The sequence below is a fragment of the Platalea leucorodia genome (assembly GCF_965183815.1).
Source record: "Platalea leucorodia genome assembly, chromosome: 1".
NCBI lineage: Eukaryota > Metazoa > Chordata > Aves > Pelecaniformes > Threskiornithidae > Platalea > Platalea leucorodia.
The window spans coordinates 111,567,027-111,587,319 of NC_138823.1; positions in this window are offsets into that span (position 1 = coordinate 111,567,027).

Sequence of the window (20,293 nt, forward strand, 5' to 3'; positions counted from 1 at the left end):
GTCAAGACTAGAGTCCTGAAATAAACCCTCCACCACCTCCACCCTGTTTTATTTTCTTCTCCCCCTGCCCTTCCCCCCCACCCCAAGCTGAATCAGAGAACTTGGCTGAATGGTACCTTGTCACTGAAAAAACTAGCTGAAAATGGCTTCTGCTGAGCTGGGTTAACCATGGAAACATAGCTGTGTAAGCCAAACAACAAACAAGAAATTTGTAAGCAAAATTCTCCTATCTGAGGTCTTAGCACCATCTGAAAATGGCAGAAACCATACCAATAATTGTGTAGATTGCTTCAGTCTTTCTTTAGAGATGTAGAACATGCACGGTGTGCAAGCTAGAGGAGAAGAAAGTCTGGAGGAGACACCAGTCTGTTTGCATTATGTAGTCATAGCGCTAGCTGGAGTTGACTTGCAGCATCTGTGAACAGGCTTCTCCTAATACAGAGCGTCTTTAATTGAAGGCTAATGAAATCCTGCCATTTTATTACCTAGGATAGAAGTGATGGGGGAGTGACGCTCACACTGAAGAAGGGTGAGTGTTTAAGAAGAGAACAAGGCAACATTTATGGAGAGAAACAATAAAACTCGCTCCACAGGAAAGCCGAATTTCTAGACAGATAGTATTGCATAATCATTGAAACAGTATAAAGGAAAAATGGATCCAGAATACAGAACCGGCCGTAAGGATTAATAAGGCAAGGATTTGTCCCTATCTCATACCCCAGCTTTAGCTGGGAAATACAGGAATAATAGATAATTGTACATGGTTTTAGGCAGAAAGATACTGTAGTCAGGTATTGGGTTGGGGTGGAGGTGAGGAAAGTATTTTGTTTTTACGGGAAGAAGAGGGTAACTTTAGATATGTGAGTTACACAATGGAGAGCTCTGGTATCCACATGTAACTCTGGAGACAAAAAAGATTCTCTAATCAGAAACAGCATCATTTGCAAGACATGTGATTTCAGTTTGCAGGAGAAAATGTCAAGAGAAATATCTCCAACCATGGGGAAACGCATACAAATGTCAACAGCACAGGAGCTGTCCAAGGGAAAAATCAAAACAGTGACAGCCATTAGTGTGCAGAACAAGTACATAGATGCAAGATAAAGAAGCCAATGACTCAGGACACAGCCAGACTGAAAATCATGGCTCAGTGTACATACTGTGGGAAGAACATGAAAGGCAGAAATTAACATTCTCAGCCACTGAATACAAGTGAAAGAGTGTAAGAAATCTGTCCCAGCATACAGCTGGTTGAGAAGGAAGAACAGCTTTCAGCAGATGAAGAGATCGGAAGAGGACTGGAGGTGTCAGGAACTTATGGAAAGACTGGGAAAACTAGTATTAGGGTTGGTGACAGCATTAGGGTTTGAAAAAGAAGAGCTCAATTTCATTGCCAGATCCTGCAACACTCACAGAACTAGTTGAAAAATTGCACTGCCAGCACTGGTAAAAGGCTTATGGCTTGGGCAATAAGGGGTCAAAAAGCTATGGTACAGCTCCAGGCGAGTGTTGGTATTAGAGATGTGAAAAGTGGAGATGAAAAAAGCATCATTATTTCTACATCCTTCAAGACTTGCAGGAACAGGGTAAGGAAGGGTGAAAGATGAAGATTATTTCTGAGGCACCTTTAGTTCCAGCTACACCTGCACTACCGGCTTAAACTTCAAAATGACAGTGTCTGAGAAGCTATGCTCAATCCTTCATTGCATGGCTTTCAAAGAAATGTGGATTATAATTAGTGTCCCAGGTTCATGGTTACATGTTAAGGTCACGGTTAGGATTTGGGAGAGCAGAGACTGGCCAGTTTGATTTGCTCCTGGGCTGTGAACTCAGCTTGGCTAGGAAATGGATTTGATATGGCAGGTGACAGCAGCTTTTCCCTGTGGCTGTGGCTAGATCTGTGGCTGTTTCAGATCACTGGCCACACTCAATAAAGCCATGTAGGGCTTGAACTTAGGAACATGGGATTGGCCACAGAAGATCAAACCAACAGCCGACCTGGCCCTGAGAACAATCATAGAGAGATGCCTAGAGTATAAAACAGAGTAAGCCTGGTGATAGACTCCCAATATTCAGCCATGAATTTAATTTTAACGATCTTTTCTAGTCTCACCTCACCTTGAGAGCATGTAAACACTATCCACAGGTCATCCGGCAAAGGATTCTGTGCCTTAGTTACACGATCTGAAAAGAACCAACTTCCTCAGCATTTTGAAACATGCCTCTCTCTGATTTAATTTGATTACTCTAGGTTGGTATTGAAAGAGACAGTGAACACATGATCACCATTGATCCTTGCCATTCTGCCAAAGATTTTATAAACCCTTATCGTACTCTCCCTGTATGTTCTGCTTTCTAGACTAGAAATGCCTACTTCCTTATATGGCCCTTGTATGGCTCAGTTCTGTTACATTTTTATCCGTAAGCCAATACTCCACAGCAAATTACGTTAGAGCTCTTCAGCTTTCCAAAAAGAAAGGAAGAGTTAGGTTGGGTTTGCTTTGGAATATGAGGATAACATGCTATTGCCAGATCCTATGAGGCCCACCACTGCCAGAAGGTCTGTAGCATTTGGGAGCTGCTAAGATGTGGTTAAGTCTAGGTTTTGAAGGGAGGGTCTGAAAGAGCTGTCTTTTTTGTCTGTAAGGTCTGTCTGCACGGGCGGAATCAGATGTGGTTCACGGTTGCTCTTGGGGACAGGCCTAGGTTTGTTTTGGAATTCAGAAAGCAGTAACTGGAGCGGTAGGACTTCTGATGCATCCAGCAGGGCCTGCAGGGTCAGGAAGAGGACTGGAACGCGGAAGAACCTATGCCACCAATGCCTTCAGCTTCAGAGGAAATTGCTACAGATTAATTTTTATCTCTAAAGCTACATAAATATCAATAAACGAAATCGTTCCTGGTCACTCGAAAACACTCTTCTACACTATGAAAGTGCTAGAAACAGGTGCTTTTGGCCTGCTGTCAAGCAACTCTAGGGCACACTTTGGTAGCTAGGCCACTGCAGGAAACACTCCCACTACTCAGCACAGATTTTGGCACGCTTCCTCTGCCAGGGCTCCCAGCAACATGCCACGGTCAGCTGGGAGGAGGCAGTGGACACCCCAGTGTGGACAGCCTCTGGACACTCCTCACACCACCCCAAGACCTGAGGTAGAGAGACCGAGGAAGGCCCTTGGCCATGACAGCCTCTGGCTCTGTGTATTTCACAGGTCTGGAGCTCACGGCCAGAGCTCCAGGGAGTGCCCACTGAGTTTCCACACCTCCTGCTACCAGGGGACAGGGGAAATATAGATCTGGTGGGGTCACAAAGAACAACAAAGAGAATAAGGCAATGTGCCTTGGAGGAGGAGTTAATTTGCCATTGCCTGAAAAAAAGGGTCTCCCCTGACAACTTCAGCAGATGAAACTAGGAACTAGCTAGGAAGGACATCTTTACTACCTATTGTATGCTCAGGGAGCAGCTGTAGCAACCAGTTACATGTCTCGCCCTATAAAGATCAACCCTGGCACGTATTTCTACTTAACCAGCCATGTGCATATGGGTTGGTTTAGTAAACTTCACCTCCTTCCCCCAGCTGCTCACCTGCTGCCTTGCCAGAGCACTCAATGGGGCTGCCTGGGGGCACTGTGGCATAGACTAACAGCACAGCAAATGTGTTTCTGGCGAGGGTTGGGATTAGGAAGCAAGGAGCTGCTTTCCTTCCTGAATCTTGGAATTTCAAATGAGCAGGTGAAGGATACAGCTTAAAAATGTGAGTTTGCAATGTAAAATATAGTATGTTTGTATTGTAAACGGTCCTGGATTACTTTTACTGCCTTCAGGCTAGGGTTGGGGTCAGCTCAAGGGTTGCAATTTAGTACAAGGAAATCTAGAACGAAACACAAGCCTAAATCTTGCAGGTGCTGGTAGAGAAGGATGAAGAAAGTAGTTGTTAGTGTGGAGAAATGGTGTATGACTGATTTTTTCTGTCTAGCCTCTGACTCAGCTCAGAATGAATACTATAGTTAGGATCAGGTTTCAGGAAAAGAAAACCAATAGAGCTTGTTCTAATATCAAACCTTGGAATTTCAAATAACTTCTCTTGAGTTGTAAGCATCTCTGTCAGGTGCTTCAGATTTGTAGGACAGGAAGAGAAGAAATCTAAAATGAAATTTATTTCTGAGTCTTGCAAGTCTTGCTATGATAACGACAGAGAGGTGTAGTTAGCAGGAAGAATTACTACACAATTAACTTTTTTTTTCTCTAATGGTTTGTGATTTCTGTTTCAGATAACGGTTAGGAATATGGTTAGGTGTACTGATAGAATTTCTTTCAGAAAATAAGAAGTAACAATATTATTCTTGAATCTTACAAGTTGTGCCAGAGTCATGTGTTCATTTGACAGAAATTATTTGTTTTGTTTCTGTAAGGAGGAAAACCTCCCTTTCATGGTTGAAGCTGAGGGAGAGGAAGTCTGAATAGTTTTATGCTTGTACCTTGCAAGTCAATAACATGTAAGATGAAGGACACAGCTAGCAGGAAAAAATAACTGATGAGTGATTTCAGCACTTCAAGAACCTGTCTTTTGGGGCAGAGGTAAGATGGGGGAGAGGAAGTCTAGAACTTCAGGGACTTTTCTTATTCTGGGAACTTGCCAACATTACCAACATGACGTAAGTAGCCTGCAGGTCAAATAGTTTATGATTAATTTTATGGTTCCCATGAGTTGCAGGTTGTTTAGTCCTAGTCTATTTTAATCTAGTCGCGTCTGATGAGGGATAAGAAATTAGTCATAACTTCTTTTCCCCTACTAACTTCATCCCTCTCAGTGGCTGTAAGATTCAGGAACAAATCTAGCTTCACAGTTTTCACTGCCTAAACCCTACCCTGAAGGAGAGGCCTGAAACCCATGGCAGGCATCACACTCATTGTAAGACTTTTGTCTCTGCTAGTTACATCCATCATCTTCCCTCACTGGAAACTGCGTTTCGGTAATAAAGCTAAAGCTAAAGCCAGGATTCCTCAGTCCTAAGCCTTGCCCAAACCTGAAGAAAGAACTGCAACTTAACAATAGACTTAAACGAATTACAAGCCATTTCTCTGCAACCTTAACAATCCTTTAGGGCTTGCAAAATTTGGACAAGTAGAATTTCTCCGTAGAGCAAGCCACACAATTTCTCACTTTCTGAAGCTATCTGTAAAACGAAACTAAATTCTAACATTCAGAACAACTCATGTTCAAACCCAAATCAGAAGATGTCCTTTCCCCTTGCCAGCTTAGGGAAACTGCTGGGTTAGGTTTAGCATTCAGAGTAGCACGGACTGAGTATTTTAGGTTGTTATTACCTAGCAGGTCCTATTACAGGATTGAAGATTTGCCATGTTTAAAGACCAAGCACTAGAGAAGGTACCAGAAGGGTCTTTACCTGTTCTTGGCCTCTATACTATCATTAAGACAACAGTAGCATTTGGAATAGGGAAAGATTTCAAGCAGGAGACACTATGGGACAATTTTTTTTCTTCATTCTTCAAGGCAAAAGGTGATGGACAGATGAGGAAGAGCATGTAGTCTAGTATTCTTGGCCAGATTAGAGGTAGGGTAGACTAGGTCTAGGGTTTTGAAGACAAACTGAAGTTTTCTGTAGCTTGCAAGGCTGGAGAGGTTTGTTTCTACGTAGGTACTGGAATAAGGAGCAGGTCAGCATTAGGTGTTTAAGATCAGATTTTTTCAGGTCAGTATTTTCAGATCTGAAGAATATGGCAGCATCTGCCCATGCTGCCTCTAGGTCTCTTCTTTGTTTCCAGCACTAGAAGATTCTGGCTCCAGACCTTTTCTTTGCCTCATTGAAGAGGAAATGATCCAGTTGTAAAGCTAATTCATCAGTTCCTCATTTTCTATACCCAGACCTACTCCTAATTATAACCTGCCAACTTATCACAGCCACAAAACTAAGCATTTCTGCCAGCTAGTTTCAGTTGCATTTCTAACCATAATAATAGCAGAAATTATCCTTACTCATTCAGACTTGCTGTCATGAGTCCATGGGCTAGCACAGAAATTTACAGCAGGTAACCGTAAGCCATAATTTTTCAGTTTCTGATGTCATCAACACCAAGGCTAACTAATGATCTCTCTTCATTGTACCACAGACTGAAGAGTCATGGTTAATTCAGGATCAGATATTGGTTTTCAGGTTAGGTTAAAAGTTAGGGTTAGGGTTCAGATTACTTTTGGGACAGCAAGGACTAAAGAGATAGTTTTATTGTTGGGTACTGCATGACCTGTAGGACTAGAAGCTAGGCTATCAGAGACAAATGGCTTGTGATTAATTCTCTTGCTGTTAGGGGTCTCTGGACTATTAACCTTAATTTTAAGGTTAGGGCTCAGAAGATCTGGGTCATCAGAGCTAGATTTATTGCTGGATTCTGCAAAGCCCAGAGGGCTAGACTGATGGCTTGAACAGGAATGAGCAAATGATTTGTGGTTCGGGGCAGTTGGGGATGACTAGGCCATGGGAATATTGTAGCAAACAGTTCGCACAGATGCCAGTTTTGGCCTCAGCAAAGATTTAGACTGGTAGCAAGCAAATGATAAGTTAAAGTGTCTTTTACGTTTAATTAACCTATCACCAAAAAAGGTTTCTATGAATATATTAGATTAACAAACTTACCAGACTTACTTCTAGTCTGTTGGAAATACAACATGTTAAGCAAGTAATATAAGACTGGATTAATTTATCAGTTCACTAGTTCTTATTCAGTGCAAATTTTCAGGAAGAAACGAACACATCTACATACACAAAAACATATTAGAGTACAAAGTTTGGTGTCACTGACAGGTCAACCCACTAATAAGAGGTCAGCACAAATCATGCAACTAATCAGATTCTTTTTTCGCAGTATGAGACAAGAACAAGAATAATTACTTTGTTCAATATTCTCCAGCATATAAAGCCACATTTCAAGAAGACACTTACAAAACAAGCTGAAGCCAGAAATGACTTTCCATATGCAGCTCAAAATCTAGCCATGATAAAGTCACTAACAGTAGTTCTACAAATGACAGTAACCATTACAGCCAAAAACCGGCTCAAACTAAACCAGTTGTCCACTAATCAAGAGAAAGCCTTCAAAGCAAGGTGGAAGGGTGCTATATAGCAGAATGCTGAAAAGACTTCCACCCCCCAGTAAGGCGGGGGGTTACTACCAAAACTGCTTTGGGCAAAAGTGCTCAGTGTTCTTGATGTCAGCAGTGGCTTGCGGTACTAGACCTATGGCCAGTCACCTGACTATTTGCCATTTGGCACTTATCATTAGTCTCAATATTATTGTCACAAATCTAGCTACCCAAGTTTTCTGATAAGAACTAAACCTGTCACTAACTAGAGGGACTCAGAGGCACCAAGCATGCAGTTCATACAGTCCCGCTGCAGTAGCCAAAGGTAACAAGAACAGGCAATCCAGTTAATCACACAGTAACAATCACAACCAATTCCCAAGCAAGTACTAGGAGTGTAATGTACCTGAATGCAGACAAGATGAAGCCAGACATCTTTCGATCTCTGAGAGATCTGGTCAGACCTGAGAAAGAGAGAGATAAAAGCAATGCCTAGACCAGGAGATGAAAGGGGGAATCCACTGATCTACATGCACGGCCTGTTGGTATTCTGGGTTCTGCTTCCTCCTAGCTCTGCCTTAGACAATTAATATACAATGATGCCACACAGGGGCTGTCCCAAATGGACCTGGAAAAGAGTAAGAATATCCAAAAATGCCTCAGTCCATGGGGCAGAGAAGGCAGCAGCTCTTAGATGGGGGTAGCTCAGTTGTGTGGACTCAAGACAATTGCAGGAAAGAGGAGGGAAAGAGACAACTCAACTCTGTCTCTCCTTTTACTGCTTTCTTTTGCTTTTTTTCCTTCCTGGAAGCTTTCTCCCCTTCTCTGACAGGCACTTGAAAATAAGGGTATTCACTTTGAGCCAGTGGTGGCACAGGGATAGGAAGCTGACAGGACCAAAGGTTGTGGTTAGGCTGAAGATCTCTCTGTGCATGCAGCTGCCAGATGGCTGCCTGCTCCTTCCCATGCCTTCCCTTCCCTGCACAGTGGTGAGCTGGGCGAGTCTGAGGGGATAAGCTGTGGCTCTTGTGTTGACAACATGGACAGGGCTACATTTCCTCTTTTGGGAGGTATTCAAGATCATCAGCTCGAGGAAGGCTGCTTTGGGGAATAGTTGTGATGGCTACCCCAGGGAAGCTAGCATAGGTAGGGGGTGCAAGAGCAGGAGACGGCAAGGAGGAGACACCCTAGGGCTTTGGGAGAAGAAATACAGCGGAACAGGTAGGAAGTGATGATGGACCAGGAGCTGGCAAGCAAAGGTTGGGAAGTGGGGGGAAAGGTAGACTAGTCAGGCTCTGATCTGCTAGATTTGAAGTTGTAAGGCTTGTTGTTAGGAAGAGATTTATTTTTTAGAGCTACCTTTGTCATGCTTGGGACGGGAGCACTCGAGATGGGGTGAAAGGGTCTGCAGAAGGCCAGAGAGGCTGTACGCATACAGGGAAAGGGACTGACAAGAAAAAAGGGAGCGGCAGAAAGAAGTAAGGGAGGAACAGGGACAATGTTAAGCACCTTGAAGAAGTCTGCAGAGCTGGCAGCTCAGAGCACTGCTTCAAGCACTGGACAAAGCCACATTAAAGGCTCAAAAACCAAAACACCATCTGACTGAGCTCTTGGGAATTCCAGGGCGCTATCAGTTCACCTTTCAGTAGTGGCTGGATATGAAATCCCAGTACAAACTGCTGCAGGAGGAAACCACTGTCATTGATTAAATAGACTAAGACCCTTCAGCCTAAGGGACAATATGATAGATGTCTGTAAAATCACAAGTGGCATAAGCATGGTATATAGGAAACAACTACACACTATTTCTTCTGGTATACAAGCCAGAGGGCATCAAATGAAAAGCAGGAAACATTTTTCAAAGAAATAAAAAGGTAGCTTTTCCCTTTTCTTAACTCACAGTAAAGCCAGCTAACCCCTTGCAACAGGATGTTGTGGGATACCACAAGTTAACTTGCATTTAAAAATTCATGAACGAATTCACAGAAGAAAAATCCATCAGAGCTATTAAAAACAAAGGCCCCATCTCTGGCTCAGGAATTACCCGAGCCACAAATTCCTGGAGCCTGAAGAGTGTTTTGAGGAAGTCTCGCTACATTTGCCCTCTTCCCACAGCCTTCTTCAGTCATCTGGCCCCGACCATGCTCAGAAATGAGATACTGGGTTAGGGATGGACCTTCAAGTATAACCTAGCCCACTGTTGGGGGGAAATGCAAGACAAAGGTAGAGAAAAACATGAATATTACTATGGAATAAGTGCAGAAAGTCCATGTGTCACGATAAATGGAACCAGGCCCAGAATTTGGAAACACCGAGCTCTAGCCATCACTGGAAATAAGATACGCCAGTCACGCAAACAACCATGAAAGCACCACCGAACAATAAAGGGAAGCCAGATAGGGTGGAGGCAGGTCCTTCACTAGCAGCAATAATTCAACCACATAGTGGGAGTTTCATTTCAAAACCAATATATTTGAACATCTGTGAGACTTATGAGGCTGTAATGGGCTGGCAAGACAAGATTCCTTGTCTCTTCTGTGACTTATGTGCTTGTAATGTCTGGCCTCAGAAAATCAGCAAGTACTGGCACAAAGGACATGGCAACAACAAACATATTTAAAAGGAAACATGTAGCAACCTGCGTGGAGCTTGGAGGGAGGAATCCAGGCTGCTGCTGGTCAGAGGGAGAGAAATCAGCAGGAAAGTCAGTATGCACTGGAGGGATGCTAGCTGCAGCTGTGGTATGGCATTTTTGCTCATCTCTCTTCTATCAGAAGCTTTTCAGTAGCCTTCTGACACTCACAAAGCTCATCCCAGTTCCTAGGCTAATGCATACACACGTAATTCATATCTGTGCATTCTTTTGCCCTTAATTTTCTTTAGCTTAGAGAACTCTTCTTGAAATCCAGTATTGACTATTCTCCTTCTCACTGCCCCCATACCTTCAAACCAGCTCCACCTCTTCACATGTATTTATAGAGATTAACAGTTTCCTGCCTCATCCTCTTTTTCTACCAGACAAAGCAGGCAAAGCTGTTTTTATTTTCTCTCGTAAGACAGACATAGGTTCTAGTTTAAACTCATCATTCTTCACCACACAGGGCCAAAACTGTACATGGTATCATGGTATACCTTTCTCAGATCTCACCTGTGCCTTGTGAAATAGTATTAATTCCTCCCTGTCTTTACTGAGTTATCTTTGACGTAGTTTAAGGGTTTCATTTGCTACTTCCTGAGCTCCTTCAAATGACATGAACATTTGTTGTCACAATGTAAACCAAAACCCCCAGCCTTCTTCCTCCTCATGCATAGGAAAATTGATGAGTTCTCAGCCTTGAGCAGAAGTTTCTGGCTTTAGCTCTTTATGTGCACGATCTCACAAACAGTCCAGTCCTCAGTGTCATACGATTCTTTGTACATGATATTTGGATCTCTCCTTTTTTGACAGTGTTTCCCATCTTGAAGTCAAAAGCAGATTTTATTAGCATACAGTTAATTCTGAGCCGGCATCATTAATGAAAATATTCAAGTAGGTAAGGACCAAAACCATCTTTGCAAACATCTACTTGTGTTCTCTTGCCAGCTGTACTTCACTTATGAGTACCAGCCATTCCTGCGTACCCTTTTACCCACCTTGAAGCTTCAGGGTTACACCCTGTCTGTCGCCTCTTAACTACTTATATATTATCCGTATATAATCTACAAGAAATTTTCAGTGAAGTACACACAGACAAAATCCACTGAATATCAAACACAGATATCAGGTTCTCCTGGCATGACAAAATTTGATACACCCTAGCTGCAATTTAGTTCTTTTCCCCACCATTTATAACTGTTCTTATCTTTAAAATATAATCTAAAATGCTGCATATTAGGGAGGTGAGCTTAGAAGGCAAGTAAATTCCCCAAATCAGATTTCCTCCTTTTCAGTATCACTAAACTTGTGCTTTCAATTTACTAGAAATATTAAATAGAATTTCATAGTAATGTTTCATTTACTCTTGTTAGTTACCTGGCACCAGCCTGTTTATAGATTTATTAAGTTACTTTGCCTGTTACCTGCAATTTCATGTGCCAGTTCTTTCAGCATTCAGAAGTGGAGATTATCCACTCTCCTCACTTGATCGTAGTAAGCATTTCAAATTTTGCTTCACCTCGTTTTGGTTTCTCCAGATCCTCATTCCTGTTTGTCATCCTGCCCATCATCACCCTTATTTGAAAACTGAGGTATTTACTCACTTTTTTGGGTTATACTTTGAGAATCAAATCCCTGCCATATCCTTAGTTCATATAGCATTCCGATCTCATCTCCTTTCTTCTCTTGTTCTCTTTTTATTTCTATGACCAAAGAACTTCTTGATGCTTGGTTTAATTTTCTTTTCAAGGTTCAACTCAGTCTGATTTCTGGCAGTTCTCTCTTTGCCTGTATACTTCCTGACATCCAAGACATAGCTTTCTTTACTGGTCGATCCTTTTTTCCATCCCTTGTAAGCTCCCTGCTTACTCTTAATAACCCCTTCGAGATGGTTATTCATCCAGTTAGGACTGGGGCCCTCTTGGTAAGTCTTTTCCACCCACTTTGTTGGGATCCAAATTACAGATAGTTTTGTACCTTTGACTTGAGAAATTCCAAACCTCCTCCACATTCAAATCCCTGTATTTTTCATGCCAGTTGACTTCACTAACCAGTTCCCTTAGAACTTATCATATGGATATTTCAGAGTATATAATGTTACATAGTCCTTTATGTGTTCAAAACACAAGTACCACTAACTTCAGTTGCAGCTGTGAATGCTCAGCACTCCTGCAAACCAGACCCTAGAGTCTCCTGTCAGGACCCCAGAAATGAGGAACACACAACTAGTGACCACCTGTGGAAAAGTGTGATGCCTGGCAAGGCACAGGGACTGAATGGTAAAGGGAAAGGGAGAGAATCCAACTGTGTGAGCCAGTATTCAACTATCGTAGCCATATGACTTGTTCTTTTTCTTCCTACAGCCGCCTTGTTCCATCACTATACAGCTCACAGGCTTTTGTAACAAATGAAGAAAGAGTATTAAAGGCAATGCCTTGCCCCAGTACTCATTCCGGATTCACTCCCAAAGCAGGTCAGTGAGTAAATGGCCTGTGGAGAAAAAATACTCAACAAAACCCAAAAAAACCCAGCAGGCCTGCAATTAAAGATGGTATCAGAGAGCAAATTTATGGGATAGGGCAGGGAAATGTAATCATGATTGCAAAGTTCAGAGTGCTTTGGAAATTTTAAAACTTCCAGGTGTTTAAATGAAACTTTAATAGTACTCTCAATATGTATTTTTCTGTGCAATTTGGTTTGTTTTTTTATGTTTTTTGAAAGCAAAGTGAAAAAACAGAAGTTCCATCATGTAACTACTTGTAAGCACTGCACTATCAACCATATGAATTTTCCACCAGGTCTAAGTAATTTAATTTAATGGAGTAGCTTATAGCTATAGGTTGTTGACCTCTTTATTGGCAACACTGAAGTGGGATGACACACACTCTGCTAGCATTTAAACAGACTTTTGCTGACAGCAGAGGAACTGCGAAGGGACCTAAATATCACAGGTACTATTCCATGTTCCTCGCCTATTTGTCTATCCTGTGTCAGCACTACCCCTTCTGTCTCACCTTCTCGGACACAGCTTTGCCTTCATTAATCTCTTCCCTGCTGCTGCCTCAGGATCAAAATTTCGTCTTTCTCATTCAACCTTTCCACTCACTGCTCCCAGCACATCTCTCTCCTTGCCTAACAAATCTGAGTCCTCTGGATGCTTAGGCACAGTCCCTTTTCTTCCCTCAATCCTAGTCTTATCATCCAGACAGCCTCAATTCCCATTTTACATTGTAGCTCCTCATCTACTCTTCCTGCCGCTCTATGACAACTTCCCTGACCATCTGCCCTTCCTTGTTGCCATATCTCCCTTTCCCGAGTTCCAACACAGAGGATATATACAGTCTTTGTACCTACCTTCTCATCAGCTGTTTGCCCTCAAATCTTTACCCAGACAGATAGTTCCAGTTTTCCCCTGCTTCATGACCTAGACTCCTCTTTAGCACACCTCTCCCTCCCTCTATTCCTTCCCGTACCCAGCTACCTTCTAATCCTGCTTTCATTTCCCAGCCAGCACTAGGTTCTTCCATCTTCTCATCCACTATCATTTCCCTTCTTTCTCCTGGTGGTTCCTGCTCTCTCCTCATCGTTCCTCCACCTGACGCATTGTCCCTTTTCCCAGATAGTTTGAGATTTTCTTCTTAATCTCAAGAACATCTTGTGGCAGTGACTGTGATGGATCAATTTATACGTTCAGGATCAAAAGATTTCTTTTAATCAATTTTAGATGTTTTTCTTTTATGCTCAATATACGTCCTATTCTGCAGATGATATTCTGATTCTTGGTGTTAGACATATATGTACCAAATGCTCTACTTCACTCTTAAGTATGTCTTTCCATTCTTTCTCCGGCCTTTCACTAAGATGTTAACAGCTCAGCCTCAGCCACACAGGAAAAAAAAAAATTTGACTTCTTTTACGTGACTCATTACAGTAAAATAAACTTGAACAGAACATCAAGAACAGAAAGTTGGATGTCTTCTAAATATACAGATAAACTAAGGTATTGCGAGAGAAAGAGAGGAAAATATTTTGTATGGACAGTTTACAAACCCACAGCACTCTTAGAAGTGACTGCTGCTCCATGGATACAGCTGAACTGAAAGAGGGCTGGTTTCTTTGATAACTCTGTGTTTCAAATCAAATAAGTCACCTCATACCAGTTTCTAACACTTTTTAAGATATGTTTTATTTTTACATGGTATACCTTGCAAGTGCTGTCACACTAACTAGGGTGAGAGGTGACAGATTGCAGCATTACTCAGTCTCATTCATACTCGCCAGCCAGAATTAGCTTCAACAGTGCCACAACCAATACTAGATTTAGTGCCTCTCCCAGACTTAAGAGTTTCCCTTCATGTACAGCCTGCCTATTTTGGCTTCCCGTGTAGTATGAGTTGGTATGAGGAACCACAGCTTTGGAGCTAGCATGCATAGAAATTAAAAAAAAAAAAAAAAACAACCCAAACAAAACCGCCAACACTCATTTAAATATGCACTGTGCTGCCAGGTAACAAACCTACTGACCGTAGCTCTGCATACTGTGAAATGACACTATCCCAGCAGAATACTGCTTCTGCAGGATCCTGCCATGTCCTAATGAAGACAGTCTGCCAGAGAACAAAGATTAGCCGTGTCTGAGACCTCGACGGGTCAATTCAATCAAACAAATTCAAAGGCATGTTGGGTGGGTAATTCTGGAGCAGACTATTACCATCACTAACGTAAGCCACACGGCACTATGTCACTGCCAAGGCTTTCATCTGGTGATAAAACAATGTCTCAGGAATGTAACACCAGCAGAGACAAAAAACAAAAGCAAAATTATCTCCATCATGCATACACACCCCCACACACTGAATGCTGTAATGGTGAGAGTTGTTTCAGAGCATTAAAATTAGGGGTGAGGGGAGTTTTCTTTTCTAATCAGCTTATTGAGAAGTTAAAATTGTCATTCTCTTCTGAATATATAAGTAACTGAGCAGTAACTTAAAACCTCGAGCTCTGAGTATCCTTGGATAGAGACCAAGAAGCCTGAACACTATATCCATGCAGCTCTGATTAGCTAGTTCCATGCCTATACTGAGAATGAGGCATGTTTCAAAATCATCTGAAATGGCTGTTTCAGTACTGTGCTCCAACATAGGTTAACCACCTGAGAGGAGAAGAGTGCCAGACTGCACCACAAATTTTGTTCAGAAGCAGTGGCTAAGTGGAGGCTTGGTTTGCCTGGTTGGCTTAGCCAAAGACCTGGGAAATGCATCAGGAGGAGCCATCTTCAACCTGGTTTTCAAACGTGCCTCCACCCGTTAGAAGTGGGGTTAATCAAAATAGGGCCAAAGTTTGTTTGTAAGGCTTGTGAAGCTTAACAAACCATTTCCTCAACAGACCATCCTGGTCTGAATTTTGAGTTCATAATGAAAACTGAAACCTGGCCGGTGTTTGGTGGTTTGGGATTTGACAGAAAGTATTTCACATAGCCCTAGTTATTGGCTAAGGAAATACAGCATGATTGTGTCTACAAAAGAGAACTAAATCCCTGAAAACTGGATTGGTAAAATAACAACAGTGTTATTAAAAAAAGCATGATGTGCAATGGCAGCCTAAGTAGTTTTGTGGTGTTTCTGCAAAAGCTACTTAGGACGGATTTGGCACCATTTCAACTGCACTATCCTTTAATTGTCTAGCCCACAGCTTTCACCACAAGTACCTGAAGATCTGGCTTCTGGCTGAATGGGAAGATCTTCCAAGAGTCCAGGGTGACTGTGGAAGAACAGTTGGTACTCTTGGGAAAGAAACATACATCTCTGATAGGTCTGCTAAAGCTTCAGGAAGGAAGCGGACCTTTGATACAACGGCCCATACGCTTCTCTTACGGCCAGCACTATACAGTGTTTGTAAATGGTGCTCATGAACTGAAGCACAGCTTTTGTCCACAAATAGTAACAGACAGTAAAATACTGCATAAATCCTTATGTCTGACATGAAATATAAACAAATGAAATGTCAATTTTTCAGTGTGTGTAATCAACTTTGTACCTGGCATAACAGTGGTGATCATCCTGTGAAAGGGGGCTGTGGATATTGTGGACTCAGCACTTTTCCAGCTGTTGCGTTATATAGTTCTTGACAGAAACAATGAGGCCACTGGATATCATCAGCCCTGATCGGTTTGAATTCAGGCTGATAGACAAAAAAAAAAAGTATATTTCAGATTCTAGTATCTCTTATGTATTGTTCTGACTCCAGCTTTACAAGGTACATTGAAATGGATTCTCCCTCTCCTCCACCTTTAGTTTAGGAAGTATACTGAAATTATATTGAAAAAAGGACTGACAAAACCAATTTGACCACAGCCAGCAAATGAAGGACACTCACTATGAGCCAGATTGACGGGTGTAAATCAGCATTGTTCTGTGGGCTTCACTGAGGTTATGGACAACCAGGTGATGATTTGCCTCTGTATCCCTACACTGATGCATGCGGATGGAGTCTGACGTGTAACTCTCCCAAACAAGAATGGGATTTAAGTGCGTAAATCTTTATGCATTATGATGAAATATATCCCATGAAAAAATCAGACTTCTATTTTGTGTTTGTGTCATAAAACTTAAAAGAAGTGCAAATTTTAGCTGGGAGGGAACTTTTATGACCTAGTTATAAATCTCTGCAAGGAGCGGTTTGCAATTGAAACACTGACAAACTCTCAAGCAGAACAGTGCAAGTGGGTGCGCCAGTAACATCCCCTCCAAATTCTACTCCAGCACAGTCAGTGTGTCTCATGCCAGCATTTTAGAGTCCACAATGAAATAACTAGTACAAAGAGAGGAAAATAGTCATTTCTGAATTACTGTCCCTCTTCAGAAAATAACCACAAAAACAGGGTAATTTTGTTACTAGAATGTTGTGGTTCATATGTTCTAACAAGAGACTGTCAAAGAGAAAGCAACATATTCCCTCTCGTACATGTAAACAGGAGAAGGGGAGGACTAAGGAATTGGTTACAACAGTACTGGTGTGACAAAGAGAAAGCATTCTCTCTTGTGCTTAGAGACAATTAAATGGTTTTTAGATTCTTCTTTGTCTATTTCATAAGACTGTTTCATCATTTTTTCCCCCTCTAGGTCTGTTTCATTGCTACTTAAATCGTATTTCTGTTTTTTAATTTTCCTTTTTTTTGATTATAGACATGAAGCTTAATGAATCTAAAAAACCCAAGCTTTTTAAAAAATCTCAATGTTAAGATCTTTATCATATCAATGTGCCTTGATCAATGAATCAGTCTTTTTTTACCGTTTGTCTCCTATGCCCTTTCCTGGCCAAACTGCTCTTAAGACAGAATGACATTTCTGTTTTATAATCCCACTGATGGAATTAATGACTATGCTTATTAATTAGGATTATTGGAATTTCCTGTCTTTCTGTTTCATAGTAGCACTCCACCTCTGCTTGCCAATCATAATTATAACTACTGACTCTATCACATTTTGCTTTTTTAAATGAAATAAAATGTTTGGCTTGGCCCTGTGCCAAGAATGGGGTCATTCCCAAACTTGTAATAACATATCCTTAGCTGATGTTTCTTAGTAACATGTGTAAATAGGAAAAAACAGTTGCACTGCGGGGGTTTAGCTTGGCCACATGTGACTACAGTTAAAGAACATGGGAAGAAAATCAGTGGTCTTTCCATGATAGCTGTCCAGTTCAACAAGCAGCACACTGCACAGAGACAGAAGTGCAGAAATACGCAAAGTTAACCACTTTCTTTGCTCAGCAGCAAGCTAGCGCAACATGTTCCTTCTTTGCTAGGAACCAGCCGTGCAACCTCTGCCTGGAGCTGAGATGAGGAGCTGAGCCTCAAAGATGAGTCTAGCGAAAACACGATCAAGTCTACCAGAATATTCCTGCTGATATCTTTTATTTACCTCTGGCAACACTAAGCTTCTGTTACAATTAAAAACACGTCTTGGGAATAAAGACATTACAAGTGGTTTCTTGGTAGCATCCTCTGGATAAAAGCAGAATATAAGTGTCACGATGAGAGATGGGCTAAAGCTGTGAAGCTTGGGCCAGGGTTTGGATCTTGGATAAGCCAAGATATTTGAGATCAAGGGTTTTGCTCTGATGGTTACAAAAATGGGCTGCCCTTCAGCTTGGCTCAGACTTTGATACTCCTAGCAACTCAGGAACTCAGGAACTCTAACTCTAAAATGGCCAAGAAAATGTTTCTTGCATTGCCACTGTGCAGAGGGACAATATATCCCTGATCTATCTGCCCATGAGTTTTAAACAGAGGGACACTGTATACTTTTCTTCATTACGAATTTCTCTATGACTCTTAGTGACTTGAGTGACTTCGTCTAAAGGTGATCCAGGGCAACAGGCCTGTGGTTCCAAGGCCAAATGGGAAGGTGTACTGGGAGGAATCCTTCGTGTGTAGTTCGGTGGTTATGGCAGGAAACTGGCAGATGCGGCTCCTGGGAGTTAACATTTGCTGAGATGCTGGTGTGCAGCAAAGCAGATTTAAGGCATGTGGAAAATGAAGCAACAGCAATCAAAAATGATGTGCTTGGATTATCATTCCTACTGTGCAATAGGACACGAAAGCACAACCTCTAACTGGTCCTGGATGAAACAGTGAACATTTTGTTTTTCACATAAGCCCAGCAGAACTTTAACATAACTTGTACAGAAGCAGGTGTCCCCTCTATTTTTCACATACCATAAAGTTTCCCATATGGGAAACAGGAAAGTAAGTCCAGATCTTGGCCCAGGCTGTGGTTGTTCGGGTTTTTTCAATCAGTCTGCTGGCACAAAGGAATTACAAAAGTGGTTTAGGAGGATATCCAAACATTTCCCTGTTGTGGATCTACCAATTGGAGTTATCTGGAGATACATTTCAGTCAAGGCAAGCTAGGGTAAGCGTGAGGCCAATCTCATTTTCATGTGGGGTTGATCTGAGTAGAACAGGTCTACAACCACCATTGCCAAAGAATCTCAAAACCTCTAAAATTTTTAACATTCTCTCTCCACTCCTCTTCCTTCTCTTATTCTTTCATATGCCAGATCCAAACTTTCTTTTGCTACATTATGGACTCCGTATTAGTTATAGTAAAATCGAGATGTCATACAAAACTATGCACTGCACTATCACAACATAAGAGAGAGTGGGAATAATTCCCAAAAGCTCACTGGGTTAAAAGCAATAACAACAGCTGGAGTTATCCGAGTTTCCCATATTCAGTGGATGCCTCTGAAGATGATGTATGTTATATGGTGTGAACACTGTAAATATAGGTACCATGATAGTAGAACGGGAATTGTTATGCTATTAAATCGATGACAAAAGTTTCTGAGTGAGTTAATAAGGATGCCCAGCATAAGCTGTAGGTTCCCAGAAGCTAGGCAGAGTCCATTTAAGCTGAGTGCTTATACCCTAAATAAATATGATGTGCTCTCTCTGAGGCACAGCACTCCTGACTTTTTTCAGAGGGCAGATATGTTATGCCAGCAAAGCTGGAGCTAGCAATCTAGTCCAAGTCCACTACAGTTGGAAGGAACAAAAGCAGGAAAAAGGGAATGGTTTACTGTGACAGTTTATATACCTTTCCTCACAGATAAGGCTCCTCGCATGTACGTAATAACATTCCTTCACGTGATGGTCCTGCTGCTGATACATACACAGCACTTTCATACAAGACAAGGATAAAGACCACGTGAGAGAGGTTATGACACACATAAGCGGCAAAGTAATCTCAGGAACGATGTCACATGTCTGTCACCTTTGTCTTTCATTTGCCACCATGGACATTGTGGTATGGCGCATTCATGTTACTGCCTTAAAACTTGGAATTCAAACACGATTTTAAGGGAACCGTGTAACTATATTACAAGGAGATATTCAGTGTTTAGATAGCTGCTTGGCACTTGACACAGACATCTCCAAACAGACAGGAATAAAATAAAGGCTCATATGTAGAATATAGAATGAATCAACGATGTTTTCTCTGACTGCTGTGAAAAGCTGATTTAACCTTGACCAGAGACGCTGGAAGAGAGCCTCTGTGAAATTAAAGCAGCAGAGATCCGGGCCAAATCCTCAGCTGGTAAAACTGTCAGAGCTGCACTGAGGTAAACGGTGCTAAATCCCCACTATCGAATGGGGCAGTCCATGTTACATCATCCAAAAAACACTTTAAAGTACGGAAAGCCAGCTAGCAAGCTCAACAAGAACAAATGGTTTACAGAGCAGGAAAAGCTCCTATTCATTAAATAAGGGTCAAGCATATGGGCCAATAAACTTCCCTTCATTTGATCAATTATGCTTTAAAAATCAAATGAAAACCATTCTTAAGGATATGTCAAACAGTTAAAGCCACAAGAATGTCCCACGGTTGGGTAACAGTGAGGCAGTAAATCAGACCTTTTTGTAGGCCTAGCGAATGCAGGGCAAACAATAACAAAAGAGACAATGGCAGCAGAGCTGTATCCTTTGAACTGGACACTGTAACAGATACATATACTGCATTTTGCAAAAGCAGCACAATAGCGTGTTGCTGAG